The 21,813-nt window shown below is 44.7% G+C and overlaps 1 protein-coding gene across 8 annotated transcripts in view; it reads right to left on the bottom strand.

Annotated features, from left to right (window-relative positions):
• Positions 1-21,813, bottom strand: part of NCKAP5 (NCK associated protein 5) — a 1,103,171-nt gene that overhangs the window by 642,497 nt on the left and 438,861 nt on the right. The window contains exon 1 of one of the 8 annotated variants that reach the window (XM_055087132.1): positions 18,757-19,181. The exons of the other annotated variants lie outside the window; for them this stretch is intronic. The gene's annotated coding sequence lies outside the window, so the exon portion shown is untranslated. Of the gene's footprint in view, positions 1-18,756; positions 19,182-21,813 lie in introns of those variants that run through there. 8 annotated transcript variants of the gene reach the window in all.

Below are 21,813 nucleotides of genomic sequence, written 5' to 3'. Positions count from 1 at the left end.
CCATGGCCGCTGAGCCTGCGCGTCCGGAGCCTGTGCTCCGCAACGGGAGAGGCCACAACAGTGAGAGGCCCGCATACCACAAAAAAACAAACAAACAAATAAAAGGGCCTCCTGGCTCACACCTCTTACTTCAGCCCCAGAACAGCTTAACCCATCATAAATGTGTTCCTCTCTCCATTTGTTACGACTTCTCTGGTCGCCGCCATGCCCCTCCTCGGAGCACATCCCTGACCCTTCTGGCTCTGATTTAGATGTGACACCATCTCTCCATGTCACAAAAACTCTCTATGATTGGTCAGATAACATTCCCCGTCACCATTAAACTGTCCACAGCCTAGTCCCTGAAACCTGTGAAAATATTACCTTACGTGGCAAAAGGGACGGTGAAGGTCTGACTGAGTCACGGTTCTTGAGATGGGGAGATGATCCTGGGTTATCTGAGTGGTTCCAATTTTATCACAGGGATCCTTGTAAGAGGGAGGCAAGGAAGGTCAGTGTCAGAGAAGGAGATGTGGCAATGGAAGCAGGGGTCGGAGTGACCCGCTTGCTGGAAGGGTGCCATGAGCCAAGGATGCAGGTGGCTTCTGGAAGCTGAAAATGACATGGAAATGGATTCTCCTTAAGGGCCTCCAGAGGAAGCAGTCTTGCCGACACCTTGACCTTAGAACTACAAAACCCATTTCAGACTGCTGACCTCCAGGACTGTAAGCCCATGCATTTGTCTTGTTGTAAGCCACTAAATCTGTGATAATTTGTTAAAGCAGCATTAGGAGACTAATACACTCTCCCAGACTCCCCTGGGTGCCACTATCCCCAGTCTGACCTGACCCCAGCACCCTTCTTCCTTTGTTTTCCTGCTTTTTCCCAGGGAATGCTTACTGAGTACCTTCTATGTGCCAGCTCTGTGCGCCATACTAATTAGAGAACAATGCACAGTCTCCACATGTATGAAGCTGACCATCTGACCCAAAAACACTAACAGCAAATGTTATGAGAGCTACAGAGGAGGCATAGAATGTTCTCGGCGGACTGGATGTTTGTGTCTCCCCAAAACTCATATGTTGAAGCTCTAATTCCCAATATGAAGGTGTTTGGAGGTGGGGCCTTTGGGAGGTAATGAAGGTATGAGGGGGGAGCCCTCGTGAATGGGATTTGCACCCTTGTAAAAAAAAAGACACAGGGGCTTCCCTGGTGGCGCAGTGGTTAAGAATCCGCCTGCCAATGCAGGGGACACGGGTACGAGCCCTGGTCCAGGAAGATCCCACACGTGTAGCAACTAAGCCCGTGTGCCACAACTACTGAGCCTGCACTCTAGAGCCCGCGTGCCACAACTTCTGAAGCCTGTGTGCCACAACTATTGAAGCCCGCCAGCCTAGAATCTGTGCTCCGCAACAAGAGAAGCCACCACAATGAGAAGCCCGTGCGCTGCAAAGAAGACCCAATGCAGCCAAAAATAAAATTAATTAATTAAAAAAAAATACACAGGAGAGGACACAGCAAGAAGCTGGAGTCTGCAAGCCAGGAAGAGATTTCTCACCAGACACCAGATTTCCTGGCACCTTGATTTTGGAATTATGAGAAATGAATGTCTGTGATTTGAGCCTCCCAGTCTGTGGTATTTGTTACAGCAGCCCCAGCTGACTAAGACACTGCCCATGGGAGCACATGGTGGACGGCTGACCTAGTCTCTGGAGGAAGGAGGCTTAAGCTAGACCTGAAAGACGAGGAGGCCTTAGCCTAGAGCAGGGGGACAGCAGCCAGATATGCTCTGTAGGCAGAGGAAAGAGGGTGGGTGAAAAGGGAAGCCGGAGAAGGCAGGCCACATCGGGCCCAACTTGTAGGCCATGGCAAAGAGTGGTTTCTTGTTTTTGCTTCTGCTTTAACTTCAATCTAAGCGGAGGGGTTTTAAACAGAGGAATGGCAGGATATCTGCAAACATCAGGTGCCTGTGACGAAATTAGGGCATGGATGCCAGAGCACAAGGAAAAACAACAGGTTCAAGTCTTTGAGGTTTTGATGAAATGTACAAATGTTTCCCAGGCAGAGTATACATTAATCCACACCTATGAGATAAACCTTTATCAGAAACAATCCATCTTTTGGTGAGCTGGCCACGGAGCAGTGCCCAAGGATCTGGGACAAGAGAGAAAACATGCCAGGGAGTGGGGAGGAAGCGTGCAGCCAGGATGGCCCCCGGGGGGCCAGGCGCCCAGGACCGTCATGACCTTGGGTGGGCCCGCTGGCGAGCAGGGCAGGCACAGCAGGACGGCCCACTTCACATTGCACTCCTAGATGGAAGCCCGAGGGGCTGAGCCCTGCATCGCACCCTTGGCATCCACCACGGGAATGGACGTGATTTTATCCCTGGCTGAGTTCACAGCCTCACAGCAGAGATGAACCTGGGCACATGCCACCCTGAAAGGGTGCTGGGAAACCGTGCCACACGTGCCTCCCGAAGCCTTGAGGGGAATGGAGGATGAGACCATCTGCTTCTGAGACAGGCTCTGCCCTCCTGGGCATCTCGCAGCCTGCTAATTCCTCAGTGGACCCATGCCGGAAACAAATTCTCTCAGATTTAGTTTTATTTGCCTTTGAAGCAAATAGCTGCTGCCAGTCACAGTCAGAGCAGTGGAACAGAAAATAGACAACTGTAGATATGTTGATCCAGACCCTAAAACTGCCGCTGAGCTCCCCCAAGGCCAGGCCAGGCCTTCGCAGGACAGGTCAGGCCTTGGATAAATGTGCCGATCATTATTTGGGGACATGGCTCTGACCTCACCAGGCACAAGGGTTTTAAGGGGGACAATAACGCTAAATACAGCATCCAGCACATAGCAGGTGCCAAAAAAAAAAAAAAAAAAAAAAAAAGCATACAAAATCATTCATTATTGACTGTGCAAGAGGCACTATTGCAACTTTAACCTGAAGCAAGTTTGCAGCCCAATGAGAATTTAGATGTTAAGTTTAGAAAATGCAAATGAAATCAGTACATACACAGAAACCTGAACTCTTAACATTTATTTTCACAAGCTTATTTCTTTTAAGAGCCATGAAACCCAGACATGATACAAATGCCTCTTTCTGCCCCATGAATAATCAACCTCATTTTGTTTACCTGAGTGGCGCTCTGAAATGGAGGTCTTAGACCCTGAAACTATCAGGAAGTCTCCTCATGTTTGGCCGTAGCCAAAACCCACTCAAATATTATTTTAATTTCTTTAGGAGAACATGATTTCACAGACCCTGAGTTCAAGAACTGGAACTGCATAACATAGGAGGAAGGTAGCTTCAGTGAGTTAACCTTATCCTTCCGATACCTTCCAATACCTGAAGCATCATTATGCAGTCTCATCCCCACGTCTCCTGATTAAACAAACAAGAGAACAGAAGCTTGGTGTGCAGACTGGAGAGATGTTTATTAGCAATGAGGAGAGAGTTCCTGGCAGGAAAGGTTACTTAGGAAAGCTAAAAAATCATTTTTTCCAGAGGTCTTTAAAAAGAAGAAATAAATATACCTGCTCAAGTCATTTTTGATGTAACCATGCCTAGAAGCGGCCAGAAAGAGATTTCCTGAGCTTCCATTCTCACCCCAGGGCTCTCTTTCTGGTCACACAGACACACAAAAGCACAGCCTCCAACAACATCATGACTCACAGACGTCAATCGCTGGCCGAAACCGAGCACCCGCTCAGCACCACCAGACACCATCAGGTCAGATCACAAAAGATCTGTGAGCAAAGCACTGCTGCTATGAAACAGTCACTTTCAAACTCCAAGGACACGTTTCTGCTGCCCTGACATTGATTTAGGCAAAGAAGATGCACTAACATTTTCCTACATCCTTGTGGGAGTGAGCCCAGCCATCCCCTTTCTAGAACAGAAGTTTTTGAAGCCAGAGTCAGGCTGCCTGGGAGCACTACCAAATGCAAATGAAGAAAGCTTCTCTTCAGCGCCAGCCAAAAGGAGGGGCCAGAAGGCTTCGAAAGTTCTAATACAGGAGGCCTACAAATTTAAATTCAGGACTGTTGTGCTGCTGGTAGAATGCACCCCAATCCTCAGAATAATCTTCTGAAGCAGCTATTTACAAAAGCAAGCCACGGTCCTGGTCCTTTCCCATCCTCCTGAGGTGGGTGGCGGGCCCAGGGTGGCTCTGTCGACTACAGGTTTTGTGGCATGTGAGGTGAAGACCCTGCCAGGTACCTTCTGCACAGAGGGATATTCATTCACGTCCTCGGCCCTGTTACAGAATAACCGGTTCTGTGTTTCAGGGTAAAGATGCCAACTTTTCCCAAGTTGCCCTTCTCTGAAGTGGACAACTGTAACAGAATTGCTGATGGGAAACCAGGCAAGCAACCCCCAACTTTGTGATGATGCAAAGCACACTGATAATGCTCAATGCGTTCCAAAATATAATAAGTGTTTTTTAAGTTTTTTATTGACGTTTAGTTGATTTACAGTACATCAACTCTACTTCAATAAAAAAATAGAAAATTTTTCAGAGATACATGCACCCCTATGTTCATAGCAGCACTATTCACAACAGCCAAGACACAGAAACAACCTAAACGTCCATTGACGGATGAATGAATAAAGATGTAGTTCATATATACAATGGAATACTACTCAGCCATAAAAAAGAATGAAATAATGCCACTTGCAGCCACATGCATGGACCTAGGGATTATCATACCAAGCGAAGTAAGTCAGAAAGAGAAAGACAAATACCATGTGATATCACTTAAATGCAGAATCTAAAATATTACACAAATGAACTCATCTACGAAACAGACTCACAGGTATAGAGAACAGACCTGTGGCTGCCAAAGGGGGGTGGGTGAGGGAGGGATGGATTGGAAGTTTGGGATTAGCAGATGCAAATTATTGTGTATATATAGGATGGATAAAAAACAAGGTCCCACTGTACGGCACAGGGAACTATATTCAATATCCTGTGATAAACCGTAATGGAAAAGAATATGAAAGAGAATGTATACATCTATAACTGAATCACTTTGCTGTACGGCAGAAATTAACATTGTAAATCAACTATACTTGAACAAAATAAATTAAAAAAAACAAAACAGACTAAGTGTTCATCTCTGTGCCCAAGAAAGAAGATTCCTTCAGAAATATAATGAAAGAGGAAAAAAAGAATTAACATGTCTGGAATATCTTCTGTATGCCAGGCCCTCTGCTGGACCCTGTACTTAATTTACTTCATTTCACACTCATGACAAGACTATGGCGTTGTTAAGGCAAGTATTATTCTTCTCTATTTCATGGAATAGATAGCATATCCCACAAATAAAGCAAATGAAGGCTGGAGAGTAGAGAAGTTAAAGGCTGGGGTTCACAAAGCGGAAAGTGGCAGAATTAGGAAACGTACTGGGAGCTCAGGTCCTATCTACCAGCCCTTCTTCTCCTCCACACCCTCCACCTGTTACACTTCCCTGCTGCTCCCCCCAACCCCATCCCCATCCCATCTCACCACATTTATCTCTGGAATGGAATCAAGATGGGGAGGCAATATCTCAGTTGCAGATGCTCTGTAATGAGACTCTATTTCTGCTTTTTTCAAGCTTCGCACCATTGGAAAGGTCATTTAAAGTCCTAGACTCAGTTCCTTTATCTATAGAATGGGTATAGAGGCCAAACCAAGGTGTATTAACAGTGAGAAAAAAAGGAGGGGGAATATATGCAAAAGTGGTTTAAAACCAAAAACTCAAATGTGAGGTGGTATTATCACAAAATCCCACCCAGACATGTTCCACCAACTCCTCTAACGTGTGAACCTCATCATGAGAGAGAACAGTGGATTCTAGCATGTTCTTTAGAAGAGCAACCAGGTTATCTGCCTTCCATTAACTCATGGAGTGGCAGACAGGCATAAATCCTCTGCTCACAGACTGACTGGAGCTGTCTTATTCATGGCGCCACCGCAAAGGCACGGGACAGGCATCCCTAAAAACTTTAAATAATCAGAATGACCATGATAGTTGGTGTCCTCCAAAGATGACCACCCAATGACCCATACATTTAGGTGTCCATGTCCTGGTGTAGTTCCCTCCTTCACCGAAAACAGGTTGGTCCTGTGAATCCCTATAATCTATAGAACCTGGCAGAAGTAATACCCTGCCATTTCCAGGACTTAGCTTTAAGAAGGTCTAGAATCTTCTATTTTTGCCCTGAGTCACCATGTAAGAAGTCCTGTTGGAGAGACCAAGTGGAGTGAGACACAGACTCGGCCGTCCCAGCACCCCTGCTGAGCCTAGCCTTCTAGCCATCCCACCAAAGCAAGAGACGTGGGTGAGTCGTCTTGGATACTACAGCCTGGTGGAGCCCCCAGAGGATGGCAGTCCCAGCCAACGTAAGGGGCAAAAGAACCACCCAGCTGAGCCCAAGCAACTCAGAACTGTGAAAGAGAGTACAACGGTAGTTGTCTTAAACCCTAAGTTCAGGAATTGTTTATCATGCAGTATTAGCAAACAGTAACAATGAGAGGAGGAAGAGGAGGGGGAGAGCTATCTTCAACTGAACCTTCACTACATGCCTCATCCTTTACATACCTCATCTAATCTTCACTAACACAGGCTTTATGGTACCAATTTACACATGAAGTTGGATGAGGTTACGTAAGTTATCTAAGGTCGAGAAGAGATGGATTTGAAACTCAGCTCTGACCACAAAGCCCATTTTCTTAATAACTGTGTTATACTTTTCACAAAATATATCATATAATTACTGGTCTCTGATGCAGAGCTGGAAAATTGGGTTAACAAAAAAAGTTGCTAATTATTAGACACTTATTTTAAGTAATATAAATGGAGGCCTTGTGTTACAGTGAAAATAGCTCTCAACGAGGAGCTTGGAAACTTGAACTTGACTTCTGACCTAATTACCAGCTGTGTAAAAATGAACAAGCAATTTGACTACCAAAAGGTTGCTTCTATAAAAAATGATAATAATGTCTTCGATTTTTGTGGTACTTGTGGGATCAAAATGATATATCTAATATAAAGAACTTTTGCAAGCCAAAAAGGAAAATAAAAGTCCAAGACAAATGTGAAGAATTGTTGAATTAACTTGACATTTCTCGACTCCGTAGTTATCACAGAAGTTCTGTTTCAAACTGTGTTTTCCTGCTTCCTTCCAAGATAAATGTTCATATAAATACTGTTTTGTTTGAGCTTTGGAACACATCACTTTTTTCAAAATGGGAAATCAACTCAAAGACAGCTATTTAATACATCACCACTTTTTATTAATATTTTTGGAGGCAAAATTGTAAAAAGCAGAAACCTTCTGGCTTCTAGTGAATGGCTATATTCTTCATCCCTTTGATCCACTGATTTATGAGTTTTGTTCCTCGGGGAGGGAGCAAGGGCTTTCAGCAACGTGTGACGAGAATACGCACAGTCCTGACGCAGGCAGAGAGGTCTCCTCGTGGTACTGGGTACCAGGAATGAAGTACGAAAGAGACCATGGCTACAGAGACTGTCTGGCAAAAAAGCCAATGTGTATATGAAGTTATCTGTTCTGTTAAATGAAATGAGATACAAGGATTCTCATAAAGAGAAACTCTCTGCTCCTTGGCTGGGCAGTGGCGGCTAAGAGCATTACAATATCCTCTGAAGTCACTGCCTAGAATCCTTTTAGCAGCTTCTGTTTGAGAAACCAAATGGTGTCACTGGTAGTCTCAACAATTTATGGGACATCCTTTTATCGGAAATTAAACCTAGTACCGGAATAATATAATACATGTATAAAGCTTAAATTACAGAATTAAAAATAAGAGTTTTATTCGTGAACAAATTATGTGCCAACTCCTGAGTATGAGATGACAGGTGGTACGGAACATGCTTTCTCCTGAAGGGTTAAGATGCTACTTTTCCAAAGGCCCCAAAGCACGTATATTTTCTAGTACGTGAACAAACGAAATATCGTGGCTTCTACTGCAAAGTAGAAGGAACAATGGTAGATTAAAACTAAATAAAGCAATCTGATTTGTGCCATAATACAAACGTTTAAATAAACCAAGGATAAAGTTGGAAATATAATCTGATCTGTCTGATTTTGAATATGCAACTTAGTTTCTGAGCAATGGTACTCACAGCATATTATGCTAATAAAATATGTATAATATGTACATGTGTTTGTACATGTGACATATTCTCATCTGCTCATTAAACAAAAGGGAACGTTACCCACTCTTCTTAAATCTAATTGCATAGAAATAGAAGCTGTGAGTAGGCAGTGAGACTAAACCCTTCATTAAAATTAACAATCCCATTAGGAAAAGTTATGCCTACAAAATAACAACAAAAAAATAACAAATAACAACAAAATAACAATAATCAATAGGTTGATTATGGTTGATTCGGCATGCCTTTGTCCCAGCCTTCCTCAAATTGTTTTTTTTATTATGAATATTAATAATATCTTGTTCATGTTTGCTTTTCTTTTTATCAAATAACATTTATGAGACGCTGAAGACTCCTCTTAAATCCACATGTAAAAAGACAGGGTCAATATTCTCACAAGCGTATTAAATTGTGGCTTCAGAAAAAGAACGACAAAGATAAAAATCTTGGGCATATTATAACCATTTAATTAGAAAATGAATGTGGCCACATGAACCAGTAGAGACATTTGATGATTCTGCCTTATCATTCTACAATATATGAAAGAACAATACACCTGTAGTTAAAAAAAAAAAAAAAAAGCAAAAATTTCTGTTTAAATCTAGCACATTTGAGGTCATTCCCTGACAACTGTACCCAGGTAGGTATTTCCCTCTAAGCTGTGCCCTCTCTCTGTTTTCCGCATCCTCCCTGCCTTCTCTCCTAGATTCATGTAGCAACAGAAGATCATTTAATCCCAACTAACCAAACAATAACAATGGCTGGACAACTGGGCTGGAGACGTCATAACAGTCCTGTTTTTCCCCCTACAGCCACTGGTCTATGGAGCATACACAATACTCACAAAAGGAACGGGTGGATTTTGCACTTATATAGTCATTTAGCCAATGGTGACAGCTAAATGAAGAAATCAGGCATCAACATAAATGTCTTTAGTCTGGAGACTTCCCTGGTGGCGCAGTGGTTGCGCGTCCGCCTGCCGATGCGGGGGAACCGGGTTCGTGCCCCGGTCCGGGAGGATCCCACATGCCGCGGAGTGGCTGGGCCCGTGAGCCATGGCCGCTGGGCCTGCGCGTCCGGAGCCTGTGCTCCGCGACGGGAGAGGCCACAGCAGAGGAAGGCCCGCATACCGCAAAAAAAAAAAAGAAAAATGTCTTTAGTCTGAAGGAGTCAAAGTGATCAAGGTCACTGGTTTATCTACGGAGCACAAGTTAATTTCAGAGTGAGGCAACAATGGACAGAGATCTGTCAAGCAAGAATTGCACGGAAGACAAGTATGTGCTATCGCTTATGTGTGGAATCTAAAAAAATGGTACAAACGAACTTATTTACAAAACAGAAATAGAATCACAGACGTAGAAAACAAACCTATGGTTATGGGGGGGGCGGGGAGGGGGGAGGGATAAATTGGGAGATTGGGATTGACATATATACTCTACTATATATAAAATAGATAACTAATAAGGACCTACTGTATAGCACAGGGAACTCTACTCAGTACTCTGTAATGACCTATATGGGAAAAGAATTTTTAAAAGAGTGGACAAATGTACATGTATAACTGATTCTCTCTGCCGTACCTGAGAAACTAACGCAACATTGGAAATCAACTCTACTCCAATAAAAATTAAAAAAAAAAAAAAAAAAAAGAACCACATGGAAGCACAACTCAGGGTTTTCAAGACCGTGAGAAGCACAAATAAGCAATATAAGTGGAGAAACAAAAGGATTCACTTTATGGAATTTCAAACCATAAAAGAGAAAAATATTCAGAAATATCCGCACTAATAACCACAACTATTTTGAATCATTTGCAAGCTTTCAAATACATGAACAGAGGTACAATAGGTGTAGCAATGGAAAGAAATAAATATAGGGAATACATGAGTTATCAAGCAGTTAAATGCATTTGTATTCATAAATATGTGAGAAAACTGGAAAGCTTATCATAACTAATTGCTCCCATGAACAATTTTAGAGAAAAAGCAGCAAAGCCTTTCATTTTATACCACTGCATTATTCTGCTGCCTGTTTTGGGGGAAAAAAAGTGTTACGAACGTTTCTCGAAAATAGAAGATAATCACGGAAAAATAAAAATCAGTATTCTGTGTCATCTTATGTGAACAGCCAAAAGCCAGATGCATGATTTCCTGCACAGATTAAACAGACTGTGCAGACGGTGAACAGATCTGGAGTCCAGTCCTTGGGGACCAAACAGACAAATGATGGGACTCAAACCTGTACGCCGAAGTCTCAGCATCTCCAGGGATGAACAAACTCAAGAGACCTGGCAGCAAAATCGGTGTGACTCCTATACTGTGCCCACTGTCATTTCGGATAAAGCTCCCCATGAGGCAAACCAACAACAGTGCCCTTTAGCCAGACAAAGAACCAGATTCCCAACAGCAGGGTGTGGTCTTTTCTCTGTGTTGCAGACACTCCCTTGGCAAATACAGGCCACTTCCAATTCAGGGAGCTCTAATAGCTGCGTGGGGTCATTTATGGCAATGTTATACCAGACACAAGATTTGAAATAGTGGGGCTGTTTTAAGTGCCTTTTATAGAAGAAGTATCTGGACTATAGAGCACCCACCCAAAAAAAAAAAGACACATGCCTGCAAAGACACCCCAGTTTCATCAAGTTTTCACTGCTTCTGAAAAGCAGTGCTAGATAAGAGCCTTGCTGGATAAGGTTCCTAAGGCAAAAGAATCTAAAAGTTTGGGGCCCTTCCTGATTCTCCATCTTGGCAACTCTTTTCCATCTGGTCATTGAAAAAAGAATGGAGGTTCTTACACTGTGAGAACTCATGAAATATCCCTTCTTTCCTATTCTCATGCCACCCCCCTAGTCCAGGTCTTCATCCTGTCCTACTGGACAGAGCCAGTCTCCTATTTATCCTGCACCTTATTCCCCACCCAGATCCCACCCCCCCATGCACGTCTTGAGGTGCATGCTTCTAACATCTTTCACCCATACAGCCTCTGACTCAAAAACATCAACGGCCTCCAAAGCATTTTCCAAAATAGGCTCCCCATTAAAAATGGATTCAGCGATCGAAGTATTTGGGGAAACTTAAGAGATTACAATGCAGATTAGCACATTAAAGCCTTGGAGCATGTCTGCAGGAGAGAAAATCTGTTTAACTTTCCCTCAGCTTTTCTTACCTTTCAACCATGGAGACTCGTTTTGTAGGTGTTGTACACCTACAACACCCAGCGGAACTACTGTTCCAGGGAGACACGTCTTGGGCAACGCTACCCCAGAGGATCAAGTCCAAAGCGCTCAGCACACGGACACTGAGCCATATTGATGGGTCCCTACTACTTCTCCATCTTCAGCAACCCCTCCTCCTCCAGGGCTGCTTCAAGTGCCTGCCTCAGAGGCTGAGAGCAAGCCCTCTCCTGACTAGATCTTTCTCCCCACCTCCTGTTACGCTGATTTCCTACGCTGTTTTTGTTACCTTACGGGTGTGTTTCCTATTCCACCTAGATAGTAATGTCCTCTCTCCTCCAGGACATTTGTATCTTAAAACTAATTTTATAATTAACTTATAACTAACGACATTCTGTAACGACTTTCTAGGAATTCATGAAGGCTGGGACAAGGCCTTGCGCAGTGTGTTACACAAATGGTCTCTCTGAATGAAAATAAGGTGGATGTCTCCAAACATGTCAGTGTAGGAAGAAGAAGGGGGTGGCCATAATGACACAGAATGAAATCCTCAGAGTAATCGTAACTCAGCAGAATGGGGGAGGGAGGTCCACAAAGCAGCATCAGGATTCCAGAAGTTCTGGAAAGCCACCACCAGTGCCAGAAACGTCTAAGGGGAAATTGCAGACACAAAGGTGTGTACGCCAAACCCTAAAATGGACTGTCCAGTGAAAAAGAGGATGCATTCCCCCAATAGGATCTGAGGTAGACGTGATGATATGCAGGAAGAAGAGAAAAATGACAGTCCTTTTGGGCTACGTTAAATCCCAAGTTAGCTAATTTCCTAATTCCTAACATAAGAAATTCCTAAGCTTCCTCACTTCTCCGTTTTCTTCCTGCTGTCTAGTTAACAAATACGCATGAAAAGCCTTAAAGCATTGAGAACTCAGCAAAAAAGACAAGTGGAAATGCATCAGGAAAATGAGAGACTCTGAGGTACAGAGGAACAAAGGTTTCTACCTTCTGAATGAAAGGCTTAGGGAAAGATAAGAACAATTTAAAAAAATACGTTAATGCAACAAGGATGAGATCGGCTAAAATAATTCACAAAAGCAGGAAGCCGGCAGAATCATGCAATGGCAAATGTGCGTGTTTCTTTTGTTTACTTGTTGCTTTTGAGAACTAATGACTTTCTGTTGCTCAATGTTCAGTATTAGAAGAATAGATGCTGGCTGCAGTCACTCTAAGTCTGACACGCTGCCTGACACATGGTAGGTACTTAACCCCAGTCTGTTGAGTAAACTTATGAATAAATAAGTGAATGGAAGATGGCAGGCAAGAAAGCCTTCCGGTGATGCGTAGAAAAGCTGTGTTTGGCTGGAATTCTTTTTGTGCTGGAATTCCTTTAAACTAGAACACAGCAGACAGTGAGTTGTAAAGATCGATCTATGCCTTCTCAAGTGAATACCTGTTCCCCTTAAAAATATCATTATGAAGGATTAAAATTCATATGCCCAACAAATATTTAGGTGGCCTATGTGATTCCCTTTTCATGTTGCAGTGATTCAGGCAAATTTAGGATTCCTAAGATAAAAGCATCACTCTAGAAATTTGAGAAGACAGTCCATTTTATACAATCTCCATCTTATACAATCTCAACAGGAAAAAGATGGAGAGTGACAGCTGAGTTTGGACACCTGTCACCAGGGAGGAGGTATGGAGAACAGCACTACAATATTAGAATATTAGCATGTTTAGGTGAAAAAACAAGGTGTGACTAAAAGGATAAACAAAAGAGGAACAGTCTGGGAGAAGTCAAGTTATCAGAATTTGCATCCGGTGAAATGTGTGTTGAAACCTATATTTGACTCTGACACCAGTAGCCAATAATCTATGCTATTTTAGAAGGCCACACTAACCATTTGGCACAGGCAAATGTGTATTTATAAACTTGATATGACTTACATTAGAGAAAATTTTGGTAGCCTCAACGTTATACGATGAAAAAACAGAAATAAATCCAAAAAAATCACTGATGATAACGTGGTCTTTAAACTAAGGAAGAACTTCACAAGGGAGGTAAGACATTTTCCCTGGAGGCATTTGCAATAAAAATGAACAAAGAACTGAGAAAGGGAAGAGAATGAATTCCTGCCTGGCTGGTTAACAAAGCCCAGTTTTTCCTTCTCTCTTTTCTATAATGCTGTGAACAGAGTGTAAGGGATCAAGAGATTGTTGAACCCAAATCCAACCTTGGATAATGTAGTTATTAAATAAAACACTATCAATATTTCCAAACAACTCATTCAAACCACCTGAGGTAGGCTTCTCTGGTAAGGATAACTCTCTCCTTTGCAAACAATAGGATTTTGTTAATAACACCGCTATGAAACTTAAGTTTACCTTTATAATATCATACCTGTATAATGGAGAAATAACATCTCTCTCACAGATCTCAAGACTGCTGCGGCCTTCAATAAAATATGTGTCTGACAGACACCAGGGCTTAATAAGTGACAGCTGTCTTTATTATGATGACGTTCCTTATTATTATGCTGGTTTTTTTCTTATCATATCAACACCTCCTCTCTTCCACCTTGAAAGCAGAGAAAACTGTGTTTTTCATCTCTGCATCTCTGCACTGTGTGAAACAGGGTGCCTTTCACAGGCAGTGGATGAACTGAATGTTAACTGAAAGGTTCTAGGTTTACCTTAGAGACTAAACCGTTTGCATCTCAAAGAGAGAAAGAGGTGTCATCTCCCATCATACCGGTGGAAGGCACGTGCTCCTTCAGAAAGTAGCTGTAATGGCTTTAAACTGTAACTTCCCTATAATGGCTGTTCTCTGTGGCGTACTGGGAGCTGGTTCAAAGATGAGATGGATGTGAAAAAGGCAGTCTTACTAGGTCCCAACCAAATGGAAAATAACATGAGAGGACCACAGAAGAGAGCATATGCTAATCTCCTTGAGCATTCGGTACTGTCCTAAGCCCTCGAAATATGTTAGATTTTATACTTTACACCTTATACATGCACATTGTTTTCTGTTTTATTAACAAGGAAACCAAATCGAGGTTAGTTATAGACATTAATAACTTTGCCTCAAAATACGTCGATGGTATCAGGATCTGAGTCCAGGTCGACGAGACTCCCGGGTTTAAACTCTTAGCCACCTGCCAGGTAACTTGCAGTTTTAGTAACACTCTGAGTTCACGATCCATTTAGAGGCCATAGTCTTACCTACAGCAGTAAGTGCCATGACCTATTTTGGACATCTTTCAACACAGCACAACACAACACAGCACAACACGACACAACATACGCTGAGATCCATCTGCTTTCCTCCCTTTCAACTCTCCCTAGCTGCCGCAGAGCCTGAGAACCTGGGTACCAGCACTCCTCCTTAACGCATTTTGTCGGTTAAGTTCGTATCAAGTAACATGAAACAGCCATGCTCTCTGAGCTGAGCAACAAATTCACAGGGACTGTTTACTTAACCCACTGCCATCTAAGAAGACGGAGCAGGGGGAGACACATGAACAGAGTTACTGGGAGAAAGAAGGCTGGAAGAGAGTAAGATTGAGGAAGCCATCTTGGTCAGAGGCAGCAGTGCCGTAGGACTTCACTGCAGCAAGAAATCCTCTCAACCACCCCCATTCTGTGTCCTTTAAACCACACCTACAGAAAGCCCAAAGGGCAAAACTATCAGATATTTGAAAGGAACACAGCTAATGGAGCAGATGAAATGGCACAGCTCTGCAGAAAAAGCAAGGAGGCTTGGAACGCAGGGCCTGGTCTCTAAAAATGCTCCTCAACAAATATGTATTGAACAGATAAATAACGGGGCCTCAGATTAGAGAGTCGGGGCGGGGGGAGACCGACCCCCCTGAACCAGGGTGACGTTAGCCATCATCCAAGTGTCCACAACTTTCCTCTGTTCATGTCTCTCACGTTAAATAAGAAAATCAGAGGAGGATGACTAGGGTTGGAATCAACCACACCTCTCTCTAAACTTCATTTGAAAACCTCAGGGATCCAGCAGAAGCTGCAGAAGTCCCCTGTCAGAGCAGGGTCCACTAGGTCCAATCGAATTCCCCCCCCCCCAAAAAATACATATATATATATATAAATAAAATACATATATATAATACGTTTTTCATTGACAATCAACCTAAACACGTAAGTTCAGCTCTAGTCAAAACGTTATAATGTCTAAGAATGAAAATAATACATGGGAATGCCAAATAAGAGTAACAGGATTGAAAAACCAGATTCTCCAGCAAAAAAATACCCAAAACCAAAAAACCGAAAACCAAAACACCAACACATCTAAAGGTTTCCACAGGGCCTCACGTTACTAAATAAGAAAAAGCTTCCTTGGGTATCTCCATTCTTTCCTAACAACAGACCTTACTCTGTGATTATTTTCTTGGCTTATCTGTTATCTAGTGGTACCCACAGCCAGCCTCTGGCCATAATCAGCTCCTTATGATATACCATCTTGCTTGTAAACCTTCTCTGAATAAAACTTTTCAAAATGACAATCAAGAGCCTCGCATGATGTCTGAAATGCCAACCAAATTTTCTATCTATCAGTTGGCATTTTAGACATCGTTTCTGGAGGAGAGTCACGAATGATATTCACAGCTGAGACGTGAGAGACAGCTGCCCTCCATGTTGAAGGGTAAGAGAAAAGGAACAAATCTACATGAAGGCCTTCTGTACACTTTCCCTATAAATGATAACAAAGAAAAATTTCTATTTATCCATCTGTTTTCATAGACAACCCCAGTTTTCAAAGCAGTGGGTGAAAAATGACCAAAACCCTGATTGTCTTCATATGGCTCAGACAAGGCACAAAAACTTGTGTTTTATGCTCTAAGTACAGAAAATTGCTTCATTTCTAAAGTAAATATATACCAGAAACTTGCGGATATCTCAAGAATGCCTTGTAGCTAAAGAAAGTAACGTCTTGCCTACTCATTTTGCTTAATTTGCTACTCTCCCAGCAACTTTGCACTAACACTTTCATCCCATTTTAGATCCTGGGATAAGGCAATAGTCCAGAGCCCCGGAAAGCCTCCACCTCCAGCTGCCAGCCCTCTCAGGATGGAGTTTCTTCCCAGGATGCCTTTCTGGTACTGTGCATGTTCCATGCATTTCACTTATCTTCCCCAAGCTGCATTCCGCTAACTAAGCTTCATAAGCGTCTTCTGAATTGTTTATTCTGTGTTTTACAGCTCCATCAGCTGTTGGGATCATTTGCAAGGTTCTTTTTCTTTTTGCTTAAGCAGGATTGATGAGCCTTACTGGGCCTTTTGGTGGAATCCCTGCTATTAAAAATTCCTGCTGCTGGGATTAAAGCAGATAAAGCCTGCGAAAGCCTTTTGTAAACCGTAAAGTCCTGGTCAAATGTAGTGTGCTGTTATAATATTAAGCGTCATGGCAGTAACCACAATCCAGCTATAACGGAGGCTTTAGAATGATGATAGCCATTTGGGCTCTGTCTCTGCTCCATTCCCAACTCAGGGCCTTGGTTGGTGTCCAACACTGGAGAGCCTCACAAGAAAGTTTTGTTGGCATGAACAAATGAATGACTTTAAAACGTCACATCGTTTTCCAAATGAATGTCCACAGGCAAAACGAAGCTAGGCATGACAATTTAGAGAGTGAAAATACTCTGCTCAAAATACTGGGGTGCTCAGAAAAATACTGCAGAACAAAAACTTATTTTAAAGATAATTTCATTGATAATAAAATCTGGCCCTCTGCCCTCAGTATTGGGGAGGAAGAGAAGGGGTACAGATGGGGACAGGAATTGCTATAAGCCCGGAAAAGTTTCTATTAGTTCACAATAGCTTAGAGGAGGAGTTTGCCATCCCAGAAAAGGGGAGGGGGTAATGAGTTTGGGGGGTTAATATGCGAAAACACAGAAGTGCTAAAGGTTATCTATCCCAGCACTGAGCATCCCAAGGCTCAGGCTTATTCCCCAGATTGCGTCTTTCTGGGTTGGAAAGGACTCTCTCTGCGGGAGAAGGGAAGAGGCAGTGCAGTGGGAGGAGAGGAGTCGCTGAGGAAGAGGTACTGATAGGAAATGAATTATTTTTGGAAAATGCTTTCCTGAGCACTTGCAGGAGCAGTTCTGGTCATTAAAGAAGTGATCTATTTTAAGTAACGATGTGTAGGATGCGGTGTGTGAGCTGACAGGAGAAAGGAAGATGATCGCGTCCAGAAACAGCGGCCTCGTTTATCCATCGCAATAGAATCCTTGAGAGTAAGACGGGAAACTCACTCGGGGGAGACTGCTGGCAGGAAAGCAAATGCAGGCACCAAACCCACGCCTAGGGGATGAGGCTATCCTAAGAGCCCCTTTTTACTAAGGGGTGGGCTGGGGCGGGGCGGGGCCTAGAGTTGGGAAGGGTGGCAGGCGGTCTGCACGGCTCCAGCGGCGGGGAGGGCCCCTGTCCCAGCGTGGCCGCTGAGCTCCAGAAAATATCGCATTTCTGCCCATCAATCAGCATTAAGCTGCGGTAGGGGCTGAGCTTTCGGCACAGGCAGTTGCCAGTAGCAACAGGGCACACACCAGTAGCTCCTGGCGAGCTGGGGCGACAGCAGCCAGTGAGGGGCTGCCAGGGCCAGACGCCCTGAGACGGGTAGACAAGGTCAGGGACCCACTGGTGACGGGCCTGGGGAGGGGGTGGGGATGAAGGCAGGCCCCAGGGGCCAGAAAGTGGCCCAGGCCGCTGGCCCCCGGGGGTTGGGGGACGAAGGGTTTCCGGCGGCACAACATTGCCCGTGCCAAGCACAGCAGCCTCCCGGGCGCCCTTGGAGGCGCCTGGCTCTGCTGGCCCCGGGACACAGAAGTCAACGCCAAGGGGCAGAAGGGGCACTGGTGCTGTGCTTGGGCGCGTCGGAGTTGTCAAGATCCGCGCCTTCCCCTGCCACCCCTTCCCCCTTCAGGAGTCTCTGGAGGACGCCAACGTGGAACTGTGTCTGCACGTGTGCTTGTTTTCATTTGCGCTTCCAGCGCAAAAGCGAGGCCCCACGGGTGGGAGGGAGGGAGGGAGGGAGTGTGTGTGTGTGTGTGTGTGTGTGTGCGCGCGCGCGCGCGCGTGTTGTGCGGGGCTCGGACTGCGTGGGAGCGGGAAGGGGGAGGAAAGCACACACAGCCGGCTCCCACCCACCGCCTGCGGAGCGGGGCCAGGTGCAGGCGCTTGCGGAAGAGAGCCCGTGACCTCGTGCCACCTCGCCGAACTTCTCCCCCTGCTGTTGGGATCCGGTAAGGTGGAAAAAGAAGGGCGACGGTGAAGGAGGGCGGTAGAGGGCAGAGGTGGACCGAGGAGACCACAGGGAGGCACAGAAGCAGGGAGTCCGCGCGGACTAGTGCGAGCAAAGGGGCCGAAGGGTCAGGCTAGTGAGCGCGGGCGGCGCGCCCGGGAGGGGAGCGGGCTGGCGTCTCCTTACCTGGCCGGTGGTGGAGCATTTTGCAGCGGGTTGGGGTCGGGGTGGGCAGACCCTGCAGTGCTGTCACTTCGGGGGCAGCAAGGCGCTGGCCGCGGAGCTTGGAGTTGACCAACTTGCCATGTCCGGGGCTGGCGGAGGCGGCCGGGGCCACGCGCGCCCCGCCGCCCACCAGCGCCCGGCAGCCGAGCGTCCTCCGCGCGCTCTTCCGCTTTGTTGTGTTGCGCCGGTCTTCCTGCGCCTGCCTCCCGGTGTCTCGGTGCCCTCTCGGCAATGGACGTTTCCCCGGCCTTCCGGGAGGCCCCTCGGGCCCGCGTGCCACTTCCCTCCCGGAGGCGCGCGTTAAACAGCTGCCCCGTCGCGCCTGGCGGGGCCGCGCGGTGCGCTCCTAGCAGGCGGCTCCGTCCCACAGATTCCCGCCCCCCACTTTCTCCCCCTCCCCGCCCCTCCGCGGCCCCCCCATCAGAAGCTGCTTAGGATCAGGCTGTCAAATCCGGCCCATCTGCTGCAATCATAATCAGTCTCAACCGAACGGTTCTGACAAATCTCTGCCTGGAGCCGGAGTTGGGGAAGCCGGTGGGTGAGGGGAGGGGAGGAGCGGGCGACAGGGACCCGCGCGGGGAGAGGGGGGCCTGTGAGGCTTCTATTGTCCGCCCCAAACAGAGGAACTGGAAGTGGAAATGGGGATCCCGAAAGAGAAATAGTGCTTTCCTTTCCCGGTTCCCAGTAAGAAAAATCAATCCATCCCGGCAGGCCCCTGGCATATCCCTCCCTTTACCCGCACCCCAAACCGCTGCTTGCTCTGTCTGGGTGGAACGAATTTCTGCTAATGAACTGAACAAACAGGTCCTGTAATCTTATCATCAGGCTGATCCAGGGACTGGCACGGATATGCAAAGTACAGTATTGTAATTGGCAGGTAAGAGCTGGAACTAACAGTCGTTTGTCTGGAGTCAGAAGTTGGTTCCCGAGTACCTTTGGGGATCAAGTTGATGGAGGGAGAATCGGCGTGTAATTCGCGATGAAGCTGGGCCCTTTGCCTCCTGTTGGCATTTTGAGAGATAAAAGGAAAACCTGATTTGGGCAAGAAAATGCCGCACTCAGTTTAGCCCCAGCCTCAGTTTAAAGAATTCTCTTATTTCCCCCCATATTCTTGTGGAAATGCTCTTCTTAAAGAAATGTTACTTTATGAGAAAATCATGACTTCTAAAACTGATATTTTTTTCCAACTAACACATTTTCTTCTAAAGAGGAAATAAGGTGCTCCTTTCCGTAGTATACTTTTACTTTAATATGCCATATTTCGACTGGTCATAGGCTTTTGAGGTTTATGGCAAAAGTTTTTTTCTTTTTTAATAAAAATAACAGCAGTCCTAGATATACATAAATCTTAAAGCATAAAGTATACAACCAATGGGATTATGCCTGCTTTTGTACATTCTTCTTAAGTGCTGGAAAAGTTCAATTATCCTGAATGACAGTATTTGTTAGGGAAATAATTTGCTGGATAAACCAATCACCAGTTGAAAAGTGGAAGAAAAATGTTAAGCCATTTATTCAGATAGGTATAAGAGCTAGGCAAAAGTAAGTATACTTTACTGTGAAAATTGAATAGAGCTTCAAATTAGTGCTCCAGTCTTTCTTTTACTTTATGCTATAGTTGAGAAATGTGGGCAAGTCACAGTAAGCCCCAACTTATCTAGCCAGAGACTGTGTCCTCTATTTATTTTACAGCCCAGCGGTACTTACAACAGCATTATGCAATCATGGGCACTCCATGAGTACCAATGGTTTGGAGTTTCGATTTACAGCTCAGAATTAAAATCATTTACAGCACTGTGGCTTGACAGGTGAGGTAAAATGAAGTTCAAGGGTTCCTCTCCCCAGTAAGTAAATCATATATGTCAAGGACAGCTATGGATCCGATTTTAAGATGTTTTTATTAAGATTTAAAAGTTTGTGATTTTTCATTGTCAATTTGTTTAATGTGTTTGTTAATTTTAAAGATTTTGTTAAAAGATTGATCAAAATGGTACCAAGAAATAAATATTTCCAAAAAGGTCCTCCTCTCCACCAGAATGAAATGTCATGCTGGTGAATAATTTAAGGAACAGTGTCCAGGAAATTGGTGTTGTCCACGGAGATAAGAGTTGAGCGGAGAGTCAGACCCTGGGATGCAAGCAACCTTCCTGCTGTGTTCTGCAGTGCTTTTTTCCCCCAAGTTGCTGGTGGGGAGGGAGGCATTGCATCGGGACCAAGTAAGTGATAGGCGAAATTGATGGCCCCAGCTCTAATTCATCATGTCCTTGGTTCTTCAAAATATATCCTGCCCAGTTCTCTCAATTATTTACTTCTCAATCATTTATTGAGTGCTTATACTATGTGTCAGTGCGGGAAAATAAATATGAGTAAAAAATCAGAATAAAACATTTTGACCATGTGGAACTTACATTCTGGAGGGGAAGACAGACATTAGAAAAGAATAAGGAAATAATATTTTCCGTTAGAAAGTAATCAGTGCTATGGAGAAAAATAAAGCAGGGAGGGCGGGGTGATATTCAAGTATAAACAGAATTCTCAGTGATGATCCCACTGAAAGTGCTACGTGTGAGTAAATAAAGGAGGGGAGGAAGCAGGTAAGTCATGCAGGTATCTGAGGGAAGATGGTCCCAGGAAGCAGAAAGAGCAGGTGCAGTGGCCCTTAGAGGTAAGTGTGCCTGGGTGAGGCCTAAGAACAGCAGTGAGGCAAAGGGATGGAACCGAGGGATGGAACAGAGGGTTAATGGGGTAGTCTGAGAGGGCAGATCATTGGGTGGGACTTAGCCCAGTTTAAGGACTGGCTTTTACTCTAAGAGGTGTGGGAGGGGCAGGGAGGCAGAGGATCTTGAGCAGAGGAACTTCATAATCTGACTTTTGTTTAAGGAATCATTCTGGCTACCATATTGCAAATTAATTATAGGAGAAAAAGAGGAAGGAACGGGGGACATATGTTATTAGGCTACTGGCCAGAATCCAGGTAAGAGAGGATGACTTGGACGGGACCCTAGCAAGAAGAATAAT

The sequence above is a fragment of the Physeter macrocephalus genome, chromosome 2, assembly GCF_002837175.3.
Source record: "Physeter macrocephalus isolate SW-GA chromosome 2, ASM283717v5, whole genome shotgun sequence".
NCBI classification, from domain to species: Eukaryota; Metazoa; Chordata; class Mammalia; order Artiodactyla; family Physeteridae; genus Physeter; species Physeter macrocephalus.
This window is presented reverse-complemented; position numbering and strand designations above follow the sequence as displayed.